Genomic DNA, 19,583 nt, shown 5'->3' with positions numbered 1-19,583 from the left:
ATGTTATTAAATATTTTACGTCAGCACGGTTTAACTATATTAAAAAAAACTTGATCATTTGACGCCTTGTGTTACGTCACAAAAGGATTCACAACTTAATAATAGCTGTGTATACTTGGCCCAGACAATGTACAAGCTTGTGACGTTACGAGCAGACTGCATATTACTACTCGGCCTGAAAACATCAACTCCGCGTATCAAATCGAAGTATTACTTATTATCATATTGTACGCGGTAATAACTAACATATTTACAATGACTAATTTTAAGCAATGTGTAATTAATTCTATTATAACCTTTATTCGTACTAAATTATTAATTTTTAATAATACAGAAGCTTACTTGAATTTTCTGCATGCATCTAATTCAAACTTCTAGCAAGTTCACCATCCTCGCTAAACGAATCACTATCACTGTCACTTTTATTTCCACTTTCACTATCAGAGTCTACACGTATAATATAACTTTTTGCCATTTCATATATCAGTGGTTCCAGTTTTTCATACTCTTTTTCAATATTTTTTATTTTTTCACAAAAGGGTTTCCAGTCATCTTCATTCATGGAATTAATTTTCTCCGTAGCTAATTTTTCAACATTTGTGAAAGAAAATGTTGTTATGATTCGCCACATGTCTTTTTACGGCTGACCATACCATCTCGATCGGATTTAAATCAGAATGGTACGGTGGGAGTCTAAGAACACGATGCCCATGTTTTTTTAAAAGTTCTTCCAAGTGATATTTTTGTACTTTAGTTTTATGTAACTTTATTAATTCATATATATAACTGTAGTTTCAGCATTTTTGAGCTATACGGAATATAGTTTTCTCCTGGGCCGATTACATATTTTCTTCTGGAGTTAGAATTTGGCGCTTTATCAGTAGCTGTATTGTGGTAAGAGGCGTTATCAGCAACTATTACTGACATTGGTGGAAGATTTGGAATCAATTCTTCACGCGTCCATTTTATGAAATTGTCTGTATTCATATTGTCATGGTAGTCGCCACTTTTCGAACTGGCTTTCTAAGTTAGTAATGCGTTCGTAATAAAACCGATTTCTTCTCCAGCATGAATTACTGTTAAACGGTCACTTTATTAATCAGCACATGTAATCCCTCATCAATACCATCAGACCACGACTTTGTCGAACAGTGCGAACATAAAACGTACGTTTCATCCAAATAAACAATTGTAGCATTGCTTTGTTTGTACTTAGCCGTTGCCTGCAATTATTCATTTCTCTTTCCACTTGATATCGGATTTCTCAATTAAAAGTTTTTTGTTGTTTTCAGTTTTACACCATTTGAAACCTAACTCTCAAAATAACAGCTAAAATTGATTGACTGCCTTTAAAATCAATATATGACTGAAGTTCTTGCCTTATTTTTTTTAAGTAGGTAATTCATTCTTCTTTGAATAAAATTCATTAACTGTTCTTTTAACTACACCTAAATCAAAACTATCCAGTCCACTAACAGGTTTCGAACGTCGTTTATACTTTTTCAGCGTGCTGAAAGAACACGATTCGGATGTTGATTGAAGAATCATGTCTTTTTTTCTCTTCTGAATTTTTGAACCTGTGTTCTTGATATCCCACAAGCAGCAGCAGTTCTTTCTTCGCATTTTTGAATACCAATTATATGTTTGTCGTCAGTTAATTTACCTACTTTTAGAATTTATTTTATGAAAATATTATTATAATATTATTGATAATTTCACGTGCTTGACTCCTAAGTTTTTTCTTAATTACCGATTTAAATTCTGCCTTAGCAAACCGCACTAATAACACATGAACAAAAATAAAACAAAAAATATTATATTACAACAAATTTGCGAAAAACAATGATTAATTATAATTTAATATGACCGCATCACAAACGCTATCCGAATACCTTCATTGAACACGATATAAACTGGACTAAAGCTTGTTTCTTTATATATACATTCTGTACTACAAATGACGGATCTAAATATAATCGTGACGAAAGACATCATTTCTAAATGCATGTATAAATTTTTATAGGCCTGTACATAACACCAATTAGAGCATTAGTCATTGGTTAAGGAATTGTTATTGTTTACAAGATTGAGTCATTAAGCATTTTTATACATGTAATCAACTCAAGTGGAAAGAATTGAACACACAACAACATAAATGTATTGTTTGGGCGTCCGTATTTTTTGTATGTCGAAAAATGAAATAAAAATAATAATTGCACAATAAATGCGCAAAAATAATGTTTTGGAAAATAATTACATAATGAGATTTCAGCACGTGACGTCACAAACTCGTAGATTCGCTAGGGCAACTATAATGTTATTTAATACGTGATATTTACAGTACTTTACTTTTCAGTAATGTTAACGTACAAATTATTTAAAAAAATAAAAATAATAAAAAAAATGGAAAGAATTTTAGGACATATAATAATTTAGGACATTTAACTCAATTTCTACATGTAGAAATTGAGTTAAAAGTTCGTATCAACATGTGTCCGGAAACGCTTCATTCTCGAGTTGCGAAAAATTTCGCGAATTTTAAATCGAGCGGAATATTGTGTAAAAAATGAAGGAGGACATTTAAAATAATTATTGTAATATGTTTTTATTTATTTATCATTAATAAATAAATAAAAATATCTGTTTTCAGATATCTTCCAAAATAAGGAAATTATTCTTGTTTTGGATTAAAATTATAATACAATACTTTTCTGATATATTTCGATCTGTTTTTGTTTTTAATAAGAGTCAAATCTCATAAAGTCTTCCCCATATTTAGTTGGTTATTTATATAGATTTTCTCAGAATTAAATTCTCTACAAATTTTGATGTTACATTTTATTTGTTTACTGGTAATTTAATGAAATAATTGCACATCAAACCTAAAAAATTATATTTTGTGACCAATGTTTTGTGTTTTACATAATTTTCTTAAACATTAGTATACATTTTCCTGGAACCTGTTTTATTCAACTTTTCAGGTCAAAAACCAGATGAAACCATCAAATTTACTCTTTAAGTTCGAAGACTTTCAGTATTGTCCATGATACTCTTGGAGTAGAAGTCAGGGAAACATTTCTCGCAATATATATATATATATATATATATATATATTACAGATAATCATAAATTATTTAGCGCATTATAGTAGTTAATGAAAGAAATAAAATAAGCAATATGTAAAGCTGTAAAAAGCAATATAAAAGCAAGTATGTTTTATTGTTAAACAGGGCATTTCAAATAGTTTTGCTTACACACTTTATTAACAACTTCCACATGAGCAATGTTTGTGGCGCGTAAAATCCAATTTTACGCCATAAGTTACGAAGAATATTTGAAGTTATTCCATTAATTACACCACCTTAGATTCTTCTTTGTAGTTCATTTATATTGCCAATCTTCGTTGTCAGTATATATATATATATATATTTTTTTTTTTTAATTTTTTTTTTTATACTTCTTTATTTACGATCGGTTTCCTGAACAATGAAACTAAAAGTAAATTTTACAGAGTAGTAATGACGTAAAATGGAGGCATCCAGTGATACCTCCCAAGATATTTGTAACACTCAATTGCTTGCTCTGTTTTTTTAACCATTTAATTTTATTGTTCTTTATAGTTAATTGTCGAATTGTGTGTACTTTGTTACGCTCAATTATATTTTTATTAAGCCTACCGGGGTGGTCTAGTGGTTAACTCGTTATCGCAAATCAAGTGATTTCGAAGTCGAGAGTTCTAAGGTTCAAATCCTACTAAAGGCAGTTACTTTTATACGAATTTGAATACTAGATCGTGGATACTGGTGTTCTTTGAAGGTTGAGTTTCAATTAACCACACATCTCAGAAGTAGTCGACCTGAGACTGTACAAGACTGCACTTCATTTATATTCATTCATATCATCCTCTGAAGTAATACCTTCCGGTGGTTCCGGAGGCTAAACAGAAAAAGAGAGAGTTATATATTTATTCTTTCTATACACACACACACACACACACACACACACACACACACACACACACACACACACACACACACACACACACACACACACACAAATTATATATTAAAAAGAAATCAAATTCCACTTCGTATTCATCGTTTAATGGATACTTTTTAAAATTAAACATTTTTTGGAGTTATAAAACGAAATAATTATAAATAATAACTTCTAAATCAACCAGTCCTGATTGAAATAAACGAAAAGTGTGAATTTTGAAAGGAGAGTTTGTAGCGTATGAAAAATCCCACTTCAAGCCGAAATTTGATCCCAGAACTTTCCGGATCAAAGTTTGAGACTCTACCTTTCCAACGCGGAAGTTGGCAATAGATTATAGTGATTAAGCTAAAACAGTGACAATTTTTGCAAATTAATCTATTTTTCATGATCCTGATTAAAAAGTTATCTAGAAAGGGATAAAAGATATCACATTATGTTTGCTTGAAAATTGTTTGATAAACCGCTGGAATTGGGCGTTGATAATAAAGATTTTTTTTTAACATTTTAAAGTAGTGTAATAGATATAAGATGCATTAAAAATTAATTATTCAAAGAAACGTTTTTTTTTTTAGTTTTTATTAATTTTTTAAAGATAAATTTCAGTAATGAAAGATCACCTTCGATTTTCTTCAAAAACAAAACGAAGGAAATCTTTAATATACAAAAAAGAGAATATGGAAAAACTATTCTTGAAACAATGCTGTAAACCGAATGAGTTATAGATGGGCACTGATTGATAAATTTCGTATATTGTCTGGCTAATGAGAACCGTATTAACGAGTACCGAAGTTTACATTTATACGAGTATAATGTAAGCTTCTCAGAGGAAAAAATTGACCCTCACATTTTATAAACTGTAATGATTTTTACACATCCTCAATGTTACGTAGGCTTCGTATAATAGCTGGTAGTAATTGATCGCATGTATGTGTATTATCTATCACATAAATACTCATGAATATTATAAAATTCATGAACCAAACCATTGGGCTTTTTTTACAAGATTGGTCTTACACTGAACGTAGAATAAATACGTTTAAAATTCACGGTATTGTAGCATGTGTGTAAAATGTAAGTAATTAAATTATATTTTTATGTGAAAAAGAAAAGAGAATATGAGAAAACATATGAATGCAATTATTTACTTTCAAAAATTAGAAATTTTTAAGGCTATTAGTAATAGTTGAGTGCTGTAGTAGTAATAATAATAATAATAATAATAATAAAAATATCTAATATGTATAAAATATACTATTAAAATAAATTTCATTTTAAATTCTACAAGGTATAAATTTGTTTATTATTATTATTATGAAAAATCAGACTTTTATTTTCATTACTATTTATGTGAATTTGAAAAGTTATATTTTATGATAATGAAGTCATATTTAGAGTGAAATCTAAATTATTATAATGTATAACTTTTAATGTACTAGTTAATATTAGTTTATTATTATTTTGTTATAATAATAAACGTTATAAGACAAGCACCCATTAAAAAAGTCAATTAATTATAAAAATAAAGAAGAGACTGTACCATAATATCAATGACCTTCTAAGTAAATGATGTACAGGCTGTTTGAAGAAACTTACTAGACATCGCTTTATTTATTTATTTTTTCTCTTCCTTACTCCTTTACCTTGTGCAGTGTAATTAAGAAATTTATTACAACTTGTGCAAAACATGGAACAGTACTTAAAAAAAAAAAAAAAAATTAATTAACAATGAAATCTAAGTGAGATACTCGTATCCTGTTACAAATGTAGAGAGAATTAAACTGATCTACCAAATTGTCAAAACTGAAAAAAAACCCTTTTTAAATATTTCTTCAAATTTTGATTTTAGAAGTTTGTGATAAATTAAAAACAACAGTTTACTAATTTGATATCGATTTCAAAAGTTAAGAAAGTAAAGAAATAAATAATTGAAAAATATTATTTTTTTAAAGACTTTTTGAAGAAAACTATTACTTCGGTCGCATGGTGGGAGTGAGGGGGTGAATATGAATTTTCTTTACGTTTTGAAGTATGAGAAGTACGAAAATACCATTCACTTAAATTGGGAGTTTCCTAAAAAATGTATATGTACAGACCTTTTAATAAAATTTTTTGGATCGAAAATCTTCAAAACTACTAGATCGGATTCATTAAAATTTAGATATACTGTGGTATACTGTGATATACTGTGGTATTCGATCTTGGGTTAAGCTCAAATTAAGGTCGAAAAAATTTGAACCGGGCAAGTTGGAAGTGTGGTTCGTTACGATGCTGCAAGTTGGAACAATGATATTTCTTTATCTGTGGTAACTATTATTAGCAGTATTGTTCGGGGTATTCAGGTACCGTTATTTGCTTTGAGGGTCATGATAACTGGATACGTGTTCGAACGAGGCAAAAGGAAACAATATAAAATAACGAAAACTGAATCTTTTTGGCAGAACTGTGCAAGAATGTTTTTATTTTTTTAATTTTAAGAAAGAAATGTTTTGAAGGTTATTCTTGTTCCTTAAAAAAAAAAACAATATTCTCTTTTAGATGTTTAAGTTTTATTTTTCTAAATAAAATATGGATGGGCCTAAAAAACCAATTTTCATTAAATATGGATGGTCAACCAATTTTCATTAAATTTTCACACGCACAACTTCATATACACTACTACAGGTTATCTAAATTTCAATGAAATTGCAAGTGTTTTAAAGATTTTCGAGACAGAAAATTTTATACATAGGCTTATAAATAAATATAGAAGTTAACAATTTAAGTAAATGGTATTTTCGTACTACTAATACCTCAAAATGTCGTATTTTTCTTCGAAAAGTCGGCAGAAAAAATAAAAAGAAACGATGCACGAGAAAGCGGAATACAACCGACCGTGTGTTAAGATTCACTGCAAGAATATGCATTATATTTTATTATTTCATTTCTTCTACAGTTGCGGGTCGTAGCTAAAATTGGTGGGGTGCTGCTCCAGAAAATTTTTTCTGGGCCTTTTCAAGGCTACGGTTAAGGTTTTCTGTAAAATAAAAGAACTGAAAGAAAAATAAATAAATTATAAGAAGAATAATAAAAATGAATTAGCTGGAAGCAGGATAATCTAATTCTACACTTTATAATATTCAAGAGTATGGTACACGGTTTAAACACACGATTTTTAAGCATAATTTGCTTAAAAACCATATTCGGTTTAACCGAATAAGTAATAAAATGCCAATACAGATCATATTTTTTAGTATTATTAGACAAAAACTTAATAAAATGTCCGTTTAAAAACACTATAGTCCAGTGGTGCTTAATTTAAATTTCTATGCACGCAGAAACAAATACACAATTAGTTTTTACTAATTACCTTTTCTTTTTCCCTTCCAGCGTGTTTTTGGACAAATTTGGCAATCAAAGAGTCCTTGCTTTCCGCCATCTTCTGATCACTACTGAAAAAACAATTAAACCACTTTCATATTCCTTCCACCGACTAAACTAGATAACACACGCGGAGTAAAAAAAACGACCTTCTACCAGCATGCCAGGGTCGGCACTGCGGGAGCGACAGTGCTATCTCTACCTCGCAGCCTTACGTGCAGCTTCCTATGTGTGCATGCGTACAACAGCCAAACACCACGCCGCTGGAACTGTGAAGCACGCAGTTCCAGACAAAGATTTTTGTACCTTTTTCATAAACTGGGGGATGACTACTGACATTAAGGTTAAGGATTATATATTGTACAAGTATAAAGAAAGAATTAAAGAAAAAGGACTCATTATATTAAATATTATCAATATCAAGTGGAAATAGGGGGTGCTGCAGTTCCACAGTAACTATACGCGAACCACCTCTGTTTTTTCACATTCACTTTCTTGAATGTTTACTTGAAAACACTTTAAATATCATAAATACAAATAATTTTTGCTGATTTATTATTACTATTTTAAATTCTAATATTTTGAAGTCTTTAAATATATATATATATATATATATATAGTTTCAAAGGTTTATTATAAAAATAAACTTATAACATCTTATTTAAAACTGTAATTTTAATGTAGGTACCCGTCTTATCAGAGATATATTTTGTTCTAATATATATGAAATTAAAGAATATGTCAACACAAGTTTGTATTAACATTTCGTAAACTTTTTAATTAATTAACCCAGAATTAAATAATAAACTGAATAATTTAAAATTAAATAGGTTAAGGTCCACCTGGTAAACTATTAATAACAAATATATAAATAAAAAATAGACATAATTAATTAAAAATGTAGGTGAATAAAATAATAAGTTAACATTAATTACATAATCCAGTAATTCACTTACATTAAACAATGTAACTTTTGTAAATACATGACCTTAATACAAATTGTAAGTTTAGCTTATTTAATTAACTATGGACATATATTTGTAATATGTATACATATATAAACCTTCACCTTTTAAAAATATGTATAATAGTTCTGCGTTTGACTTATCGTTCATTAATCAATCTGTAATAATCATTACAAAAGACATTTCCTTGATAAATAAAGAAAGTTACTATTTTTTTCATTTTTATTTTTAACTGTTGATTAATATAAAAATAAATATTAAAGATTTGAAATATATTAATTAAAACATACAATTATAATTAATTTAATAATTTAAACTATTCATTTTATTTACTTACTTTAAATTTTTAGCAGCGGATATTTGTATATTTTTTAAGTAGTGTCTTGAAATCGTCAATTTTATTCGTATTTTTTGGGTGTTCAAGGCTTCCTTTAAATAAAAGGATTGATTTCGATAGTTTTTTTTTAATACTACTTAATGGATAAAAAGAAAAACCGGGTTTATAAGTTAGATTAAACTTCTTTAAACTAAACTAATTTTTTTTAAATTTTAATTTCTTTAATCTTTTTTACCTTTTTTTTTACATTTGACCTTTGTAATTTAAACGCTTTTAAGCTTACTAATAAAAAAAAAAAACCCACTAAACTTCATCCAAAAATAAGGCTAATGTAGTTACACTTCAACATCTGTTAGCAACTTATAAAATCAACAATGAATATAAATTTTGGAAAACGTAACTTTTTTTTTCCGTAGGAAGTGGGAAAACTTTCCTGAACCAATCACCAAGCAGTCCGCACATACTGGGTGTGTGGGGTTCACCGCCTATGCGGTGGGACCCACAAAAAACCCACTCCCTCACCCAGGGTGGTGCTGGAATTGAGGTAAAGGCATCACATCAGCACCACCCGCGTCACAGGCACACTTCTCATTCACATCAATATTTACATAACACATCCGACATTATTTACACTCAATATTTACAATTAATAATATATGCAGCTCAGAATATATACACTATAGCTATGCCGGCCTCAGACAACAGGAACGCGTCCCGCGGGAGCCATTGGTGACGACAATGCCAAGACACCCCCGCACTCGCCCATGAGGCTAGCACCCATTGCCGTTCTCAACCGACCTTTCCTTGTTCTCCTCACGGTCCTCCTCTATTAGTTTCTGCTGTACCAGCCTTATAAAATACTAGGCACACGCAGTCCATTTCTCACCGGGAGAGAACATCAACCGCATGACTCCCCCTTGAGCTTTTTTTTTTTTTTTTTTCTCTACTCCCCTGGGCCGGACCGACTTGATGGTATTACGCCACCCAGGGAGTGTCCGTTAATCTAATAGGCCCTCCCCGCCTACCGGCATGGCAGGTCAGGCCTACCGGTGGCTCTTTTGAGATTTTTTATTCTCTATTATGTCCTCTATGGAACCACATCATACCTACAAGTCGTGATGCGACCCCCGGATCTTTCATAATACTCTCTTGTCCGTACAGTACACCCCAAGGAGTCCTCAGCGGATCATTGAAACCAGCACACCTAAGCATGCTGGCTCTCACCGCTGAGGCTGTCCATCCAACCTAACATACTAGAAACCCATACTTCTTTCATCTTCATTCTTCTGTTTTAGTACTGTCTTTATATAATCAGCGACCTTCCTCCAGTTCTCCTTACTGCTGAGCATGAAATCCATGGTTTCCTTCGGCGTTTTTCCATGAATACCCGCGTCGTGTCTTAGTCTTATCCATTTATTACATACTAAAAACGTATGCTTAGAATCATCGTCCTGTTCGCAGTACATGCACGTGGGTTCATTCCTTCTTCCCACCTTATGGAGATAACCATTGAAACACCCATGTCCCGTCAGGAACTGGGTGATCCAATAGTCAGTTTCTCCATGCCGCCTGTTTATCCATCCTGTTAATTCTGGAATTAAGGTTCTTGTCCATCCAGCCACTCCAGCCTCCGCCAATCTCTCCTGCCAGATTCTATGTATGTTCTCCCTGACTTCATTTTCTGCTCTCCCTAAAAACCTGTCAGTTTTATATCTGGCGATAAGGTCAATCGGCAACATTTCCGAGAGCACACAGAAGGCCTCGTAAGAAACAGTTCTATAGGCAGATACTACTCCCAGTAGTATCCCCCTGTGTGCTCTCTTCAACCTGTCTCTATTTCTGCTAATAGTGAGAGCACAACTCCATGCCGGCACGGCATACATCATTGTTGACACTACGGTTGTCGCTAAAACTCTTCTTTTTGATGCCCGAGGAGCGCTCTGCTTTGACAAAATTATATTTAGGCATTTAGTCAGTTTCTCCGCACTCTGACAGACACTTAGTACCTGCTCAGTAAATCTGCAGTTTTTCTGTAAGATGACTCCAAGATATTTTAATACTGTTACTTCCTCAATATTATAGTCTCCAATTCGTATATCTACTGGCTGCAATACATGTTTTCCAGTGAATTTAATGTATTTACATTTTTCAGTCGAAAGCTGCAATCCCCTATCAATGAGCCATCTACCAACTGTCTCTAATGCAGCGTTTGCCTTGTTTTTAACTTCATCGATCGTTCTGGCCTGCACAAGGATTGCCAGATCATCTGCGTATGCAATAATTTGTACACCCTCAGGAAATGTTAGCCGAAGCACACCATCAAAGGCAATGACCCATAAAAGTGGTCCAAGGACTGAGCCCTGCGGTACTCCGGCGTTCATACTAAAGGATATCTCTTGCTCTTGCGCCTTGACTTTACAGCTGCGACTTTTGAGGTATTCCTCTACTTGCCTTCTCAAGTACGGGCTAAATCCCTTTTCAACCATGGCCGCATTAATATGTTTCCACGGAATCGACCCGAAAGCATTCTTCACGTCTAAAGAGACAAGCAAAGGAATGTTTCTTGTCCGCCAAGTACCTCTTCTAGTTTCGTTAGCCCAACTAATCACCTTACTAATTGCCTGAACTGTTGACCTGCCTTTCCAAAAACCAAACTGATTAGCACTTATTTTCGCACCATCTTCCACCTCCTGCACTATGCGGCCAGCCAACATTTTTTCAACCACTTTTCCCATCGTGTTGAGGAGGCTCAACGGTCTATATGTCAATTGTCCTGTATCATTTGTGCATTTAGGCAAAAACACAACTTTTGCCTCCTTCCAACACTCCGGGAAAGTCTTGTGAATCAGACCGTAGCTGGCCACCTCGAGTATCTCCCAAGGTGCTTTCTTGATGAGATTCTTAATTAATGCAGCTGGTATTTGGTCCGGTCCGGGGCTATTCTTAGTCGCAAGCATGCTGCCAGCACATTGCAACTCGCATAAGGCAAATCTTCTGCTATCGCATTCAGTGGGGTTGCGGTCCTCAACAGTTATATGCGGGAAAGACTAGATACTTGTGTTTCAACCCAATCCTTAGAGAGTATCGGAAGCCTTCTGCCAAACCTCTTTGTAACTATTTTAAAAGCCATGCCCCATGGGTCACTGTCTAGTTCAGCACACAACCTCGACCAGTGTATTCTCTTCTCTTTCTTTATAGCTTTATTGAGAGCTCTTCTAGCCTCTTTATAGTTGCTAACTGCCTCCTGATATCTCGAGTCACCCGCGGGTCTGAGCCTTTGCATTACACTTCTCCTGGTTTGTAGCGTCTGTCTAAGGAGCGCTATTTCACCTGTCCACCAATAGACCGTGTGTTTCCTGATCTCTATCCATCTCTTGCATAACAATATTGGTCAAAGTATCTGGCGTAAGATGTTCAGCCGCCTCTAGTCTTGTAGCCACTCTATTGGTAATTACTTCTATTTGGTACGTCGAAAATCTAATCAACGAGGGTTGTTCATTCGTCTTAAAACTGACATCGTTCAATGATATCATCGTGGTGTAATGGTCGCTAGCTATATCATGTGGTATCACCTCCCAATACCACTGCTGACTCCTCCATCTATTGTCAAGTATGGTGAGGTCCAGGATAGAGGTATGTACCCTGGCCTCGAATGTAGGCGTCTCATCATTAACGCAATGGCAGCCAACGGTCTCCATCAAGCCTGTTAATAATTTACCTCTCTTATTCGTACATCGACCGCCAGCCGCCACCAGCCTGCTGTTGAAATCTCCTACCATGATGATCTTCTTATCCGTGTTACTAATTAGCTCTTGTATCGTATCAAGGGTGCTAGTGAATTCACTAAGTGCCACATTGGGAGATATATATACGCCAATTATCAATGTTTTGGACGTTTCTAGCGCCACTGTGCCTTTGCTTCTAAAATTTCATCTACTTGCCACTCTATTACTCATAGCTATAGTGCATAGCTATAGTGTATATATTCTGAGCTGCATATATTATTAATTGTAAATATTGAGTTGGACTTGGCATGCCGACATGAACAATACATCTTGCTAAGTGAAGACGGCAAAGAGAAAACACTTTACTCTTAACGTTCCCAGTAAGCCAAGTATGTTGTTTGTGGCATAGGAATTGTTAATCCAGAGAACAGAAATACCGTTCTTGGGTATGATGTATGACTCATATCTAGTTATTTACAACCTTTTCGCATATACGTTTATTCATGCAATTACCACCATCTCACGTAACTAATTTAAGTTTACTTGTTTTTTTTCTAATGTAATTTATTTTTTTTTTAAATTAAAATAAATTCATTATTATTTTTTTAATTTTATTCATTAACTTTTTAATTTATTTATATCTCATTTATTTTAACGTTTTAATTAAAGGATTAATTAAAACGTTAATTAATATTGTGTATTAATTAATACACGTTAAGTAATATTGTGCATTACTTAATAAACAATATTGTGCATTACTTAATGCACAATATTGTGCATTACTTAACGTGTGAAAGTAGATCAGTATCATCATTCACACAAATTAAACCAGATAGAAATGAATAATTTGTTGGTATGTGCCCCGTTGTACTGCATTACATACAATTTTATTTAAAAAAAAGATACTCAAGATTGAGATAAAAATGAATTTATATCAGAGCGGAAGGCACTTCACGCTAGTGATGCGTGATTCACGCGTATTTTCACTTTTTATGTGAGAAATGTTTCTGAATGATTCCAGAAAGCAAATATTTTAACACTAATTCTGAAGTTTTTGAAACGGATATACTTACTTATTATTATTATTAGTAAATGGTTTATATACTTATGTTAAGGACAAAATAATTTTTTAATGAAGATGAATCTAAATGGGATAATAATCTGATACTTACGGTATTAATTAGCCAATATATTAAAATCAAATTATATTAATTTATTTTTACCTATATTACCTTCAATTAAGTATACATTTTAGAATTTATTTCAATTAAAATCACGCGCGTGCGCACTGAAAACATGAAAATGTTTTTAAAAGTTGATTGTAAAGGATTATCCTTGTTCAGTGACAAAACGTAAAAAAAGTACAAATCAATATGTCAACTCTTTAATAAATGAATTTAAGCTAATAAAAGTACATAGAAAAAAAATACGCTGATTTATTTGAATGACGGTCTTATAAGGACATCATAATTTAACCTTTATTTGTATAAAGTAGTTATATTTTTCGAGGACAATTTTTATTAATTATCAAGGAAGTCAAGCAGCATAAGAGAATAATAAATATAGCTTTAAACTACTTATTAACTCACTAATAGTAATAATAATAATAATTTTCATTATTCTCATCAATATTAATAAATTAATCGATTAATTTTTATTTAAAAGACATCAGATAAGATTATAAATACGAAAATATTAACTAAATAGATTGTTAAAAATGAAAGGAATTAAAAATGATCAAAATTAACTTTATGGATTCAAACTTTAAAAATTAATCAGAGTTAAATTAATGAAATTCAGATTGTATTACAGGATTCAATAGTTTTTACAAATAGAAATTAAAAATTACTTTTGTTAACAAAATATGACATAATTAAGTGCAATTAACATACATCGAACGATGAACACAATACATCTAATGTACCGTAAAATAAAATCGTAAATCCAGAGCCGAAGAAGATTAGTTTTATCAACTAGACTATTAACTGGACGGTTATGTTGATTAAGCGCACTGTTTAAATTCAGGGGATAAGCGCACTTTGGGGATAGATTTTTGCACTCGGTTTGTCATTTATTAATAAGAAAATAAAATTACTTTACTAATGATGTATTACAACACTAGCGTCTCGGCCTTACATCCAGAGGTCCCGGGTTGGAATCCCGATCAGGCATGGAATTTTCACACGCTACAAAATTGTCATTCCATATCATCTTCTAAAGAAATATATTGTCGCATGTGGGTTCCGCACGGCTCGATCAGGATATTGAGAGGTTAACAATTCATAATATTTATATAATTATAGTTTATTGGTATAAAATGTTCAAATTACAACCAGGCAAATTAATAATAATAACAATGGTGATAATAATAATAATAATAATAATTTGTTTGCTTTGTTCGTGCAACAGAACAGCTATATGAAACCTTCGAATGTTGCACAATATTACACAAAATCATTACAGTAGTTAAAGTCAACAATTACATATAAATTAAAATAAAAACAATATTTAAAATACATAAAACTCGGAATACAATACTAATAATAAATTATAAATTCACAACAATGGAAATAATAATTAGAATTTCAAGTCACAATTCACAAAAAATAAAAAAAATACATAATTCAAGAAACGAACTTGCGGCATGAAAATCAGACCACCATCTTACAAATGAATAGCAAATTTTACATATATATAATAATACATGCAAATTATGAATCTGTTCATAATCATAAAAAAAAAAATAATGATAATAATAAAACATTTAATGAACACAAATATTAATATAGTAATTACAACCACAATAATAGTCAGGATAATAGCAGTAAACGATAATTACATGACATAAAACATAAGATAATCAAAACAGTAAGCATGACATAAAAACAGAAAAATACAGAGCGTAATCAACAAAGAATAATTAAGATATTACACATCAAATAGTGATAAATGTCATTAGTAAATAAGTAAATACAGATTACACATAAGACAGAGTTCAAAATAAATAATCGTTCGGATTTTATCCCAGATATATAAATAGAAAACTAATATTCAGACCCATTTACAAAAGAAACGCTAGTTTTAACCAATTGTCTTACACTAACAAACATCTTATAAAATTCACTTGCAAATCCCTTTTGTTGTTTATCTTAACAGTTTATAAATGAAGTCTATTGCATTATTTCTTTTGGTTATACATTTATAGTTTTACTGTAACTCACCGATAGTATTTTCTTGATTACTAAATTACTCGTAGCGTTACCTTAATCGTATCGAACTGGATACTCTCCTCGCTGGACTAACGCCTCGCATACTCATCTCGCAGACTCACACACCTGTGACTCTCGATGTTGGACCGTTGTCGTACGTCTCGCTAGACTGGCTCGCAGAACTCTCTGCCGAACTTACACGACTCCACACAACTCGCAGCCTCTCCTCGCTGAACTCCTCGCAGAACTGCCATTGCGGGGTCGACGTCGTAACGCCTCGTAGACTGGTTAGCGGAACTTCGCCGAACTCATTTTTAGCTGGTCTTACTAGGCTATTTATACTGTTAGCCTCTTTATCTGTAGGACCGGACTCAACGAAGCGGACTCGAAGCGTGAGAAGAATCGACTGAGGCTTTTTCCCATGCATTCCAAGCCTGGTCTCTTCTTACCGTACAACAGGTGTGCGTTGTGTGTTAGCGGGCAGTATAACAAAAGACAATTGTAAAACGGGCCTGTTCTTTACAAAAAGGGTTCTCCTTTTTGTCCCTTTTTGGATTCTCTCAGTTATATTAATTTTTACTTTCATAGTAATTGGTAGGAATCCATTACTCAGGTCCGCTATACCGGTCTTGTTACAGTATTTAACGATGGCCCCAGAGGCTAAAAAAATTAAAAAAACAAAAAAAAACTAAAATAAAAATTACAACATTGTAATTTACCAAATAGATAACTAAAAAGTTCTTTTGTCTATTTTCTGAGATTTTTTTACATATTTTGCGATTTTAGGCCTCTTCAGAAGTACTTAATTCGAAAGTATAATAATACTACTTTATCTATTTTTACCTCAAAAGTAATGTGAAATTATTCAAGTAAAGTACCCACCTTTTAATGAAATACCATTAAGTTCTAAATGTAAGGAATAGCTAGTAATCATAATGAATAAAATATAATTAACGATAAATCAAAAAGTAAAATAAGGTGCTATAAAAGATTACTTTTTAAGCTTCAAAGACAATTATAATAAAACAAAAATAATGTTTTTTTCAAACAAAAAAAGTTTTGTTCTAAAAAAAACCAACAAAGTTCCAGTTTTTTGTTTTTTCAAGCAAAAAAAGCTGGAGAACTCTGTTGTGCTCTTCATTTACGGTAATTAAAGATTTGGAAGCTTCAATCAGGTCACTGGGTGGGTAATGCGCATCTATAGGAAGCCCTTTGATAAGTATCTATACAAAGGTATCAACCAACAATCAGCTGAAGGACTAAATCAATAAGTTCACTAAAATGTCAGCGTACGCAACGCAAAATACACTTCTCAATTCAAAATAACGAATCACTCTTCTAAATTGCCCCGCTCAAATATTTCTGACCTTAAACTGAGCGTAAACTCAAGAGATTCAATCAATTTTCATTAAATTTTCACATGCACAACTTCAGATACACTATTATAGCATATCTAAATTTATATGAAATTGATGAAGTAGTTTTGAAGATTTTCGAGCCACATATTTTGTACTCTGGCCTAAATAAATATATATAAATTTATAAATATAAAAGGAAACGCCAATTTAAGTGAATGGTATTTTCGTATTCTTCATACCTCAAAACGTAAAGAAAACTCATTTTCATCTCACACTCCCACCGTGCGACCGAAAGTAATACCCTAACATGTCTTCCAAAGATCGGTAAAAAAAAATTGAAGAAGATGGAGAAGTAAATTAAAATTTTTCAGTTCCGAATACAGGAATTCAAGGCTGAAAAAGTCAGTTATGTGGAGAATATGTCAAAATTAGTAAACATATAAATGCATCATTGGACGGAATTAATTAATGCATCATGTCTTAATTTTATAAAAAATAGCCATTTGTAACTAATTAATTGAAAAATGCACGAACCGGAAAACCCCTGGTTCAAGTATATCTAAATTAGTTGGGAACAATGAGAACAAATTGGTTTTCATGCAGTTAATAGGATGTATTATTTTCCTGGCTGTAGCGATATATGCTGTTACAGCTATAACGGGAAAGTAGCATACGAGCAGATAAATCGGAAAGTACGTATAGTATAGGTGTAGATCGATTAAAAAAAAATCTAAAAAATTGGTCTTTTTTAACTTTTTGTGCCTTAAGAAGACATTTAAAAAAATATATTTTTAACAAATAAAAAAAAAATTAAATAAATTGTAAATAATCTGCGAAAAAAACGCTTTACTCCAGTGCTAAAGTCAAAAAATTTATTTTTGTCAGACGGATGATTGTGGGTATGTACTATGTTGGCCTGTCTTATAACTATGGATTCTGTTTACCGATTTTCTTCAAATCTGGTAGACAGATAATGTCTTAGCAGGGAAAAAAATGTATTAAACTTTTGCAAAATCTGGAAAAGGTGGTTGTTTTGGCCGACATAAAATTTAAATCTTAACTGAGACACTTAAGCAAAAACGTTTTCTTACAAAGGTTGAAGTTTTTTTTTATCAAGATCACAAATTGCTAAACATTTTTACTTTATATTCACCCCCTCCCCAAAAAATGACTATATACTCTTTTTTGTTTAGCTATACTCGTATCTTACTTCAAAAAAGTAGTTAATAGGAGTTTTTCGCAACTATATTTTCCACACATATATAGGGGTTCAAACTATTATATAAATTATTTACCCATCCCACTCCAACGATCTGTGGTAACAAAAAATATTTATTTTTTAATTAAAAAAAAAGTGAACTTTTAAATTAAACATTTTAGGGCTGTATCATAATAAACTTTGTTATTTTTAAAAAATTACTCTTCAGTATTTTAATTTATTAAAAAAAGCCTATAGAAATTAGGTCGTAATTACAAAAAATCTGATGTAGACATCACATGACTTCCTTGTACTCCTATTAAATTACATATACACATTTTTTTTTAAAATGAAAAGTACATAAAATTTTATTTAATTAATAACTTCTGATATTTTTTCATATATATATTTTTATTGTTATTATTTATCGTGAACATTTTTTTACAATCCGAGATTAATAATTATTAATAAATCGAACCGATGTGCTTTTCCTTGATCCAAATATTTCATTAATTAAAATCTTATTTGGCTATAACTCTGGAACTATTGAAAATAAATACTACTTATATATTGTTAAAAAGCTCTCAATGAGGGCTTATTACTGTAGTTAAGGAAAAGTCAAAAATCAAATTTGTTTTGGATTTTGGTCCAGTCTATTGCAATCAAAAAGGGAGGTGCACAACTAGATGTTACAGCAGTCCTAAATCCAAAATGTCAACATCCTACGGCTAATCGTTTTTGAGTTATGCGAGATACATATATATGTACGTACAGACGTCACCCCAAAACAAGTCAAAATGGATTCAGGGATGGTCAAAATGTATATTTCCATTGAAATATGAAAACTGAAATTTTTCACAATCACAATACTTCCTTTACTTCATATAAGGAAGTAAAAATTGGGCTGAATACCAATTTCCAGACTATTGGTGTACATAATTCTGTAATTTCAAAAATATATATATTATTAAATATATAATTAAAATACATGGATGGATTGCAGTGATCTTTTTTTATTCTGCTCCAACTGACCAATAGATGTACATAGAGACGTCATGATGAAACTAGTCAAAATGGATTCAGGATGGTTAAAATGGTTATTTCCGTTGAAATATGAAAACCGAAATTTTTCGCGACAATACTTCCTTTGCTTCGTACAAGGAAGTAAAAAACACCTCATTTTTTCGATAGTGCAGCTTCAACACATAAATTTGTTAACGAATTATATATAAAAATGTAAATACTTACTCTTTATATATATGTATATATAGAATTCAGAAAATTATTCACTGAATAGATTGTAACCATCTAAATTTAAATTTGGATAAAACCATTGCAATGTGTTTCTCAGGTAATCTAACATTGCTCCCGAAACGCTTAGTGGTAATCATTGGTAGTTGGGATTCAATTAACAACACGCCTTAGGAATGGTCGG

General features: G+C 31.7%; 1 protein-coding gene across 2 annotated transcripts in view; it reads left to right on the top strand.

Moving 5' to 3' along the window:
• The window catches only part of LOC142322943 (retinol dehydrogenase 14), an 88,331-nt gene that overhangs the window by 9,975 nt on the left and 58,773 nt on the right, over positions 1–19,583 (top strand). The window contains exon 1 of one of the 2 annotated variants that reach the window (XM_075362037.1): positions 14,574–14,654. The exons of the other annotated variant lie outside the window; for it this stretch is intronic. The gene's annotated coding sequence lies outside the window, so the exon portion shown is untranslated. Of the gene's footprint in view, positions 1–14,573; positions 14,655–19,583 lie in introns of those variants that run through there. 2 annotated transcript variants of the gene reach the window in all.

The sequence above is a fragment of the Lycorma delicatula genome, chromosome 4 (assembly GCF_047948215.1).
Source record: "Lycorma delicatula isolate Av1 chromosome 4, ASM4794821v1, whole genome shotgun sequence".
NCBI classification, from domain to species: domain Eukaryota; kingdom Metazoa; phylum Arthropoda; class Insecta; order Hemiptera; family Fulgoridae; genus Lycorma; species Lycorma delicatula.
Note: the sequence above shows the minus strand (reverse complement) of the source record. Positions and strands in the feature narration are given on the sequence as shown.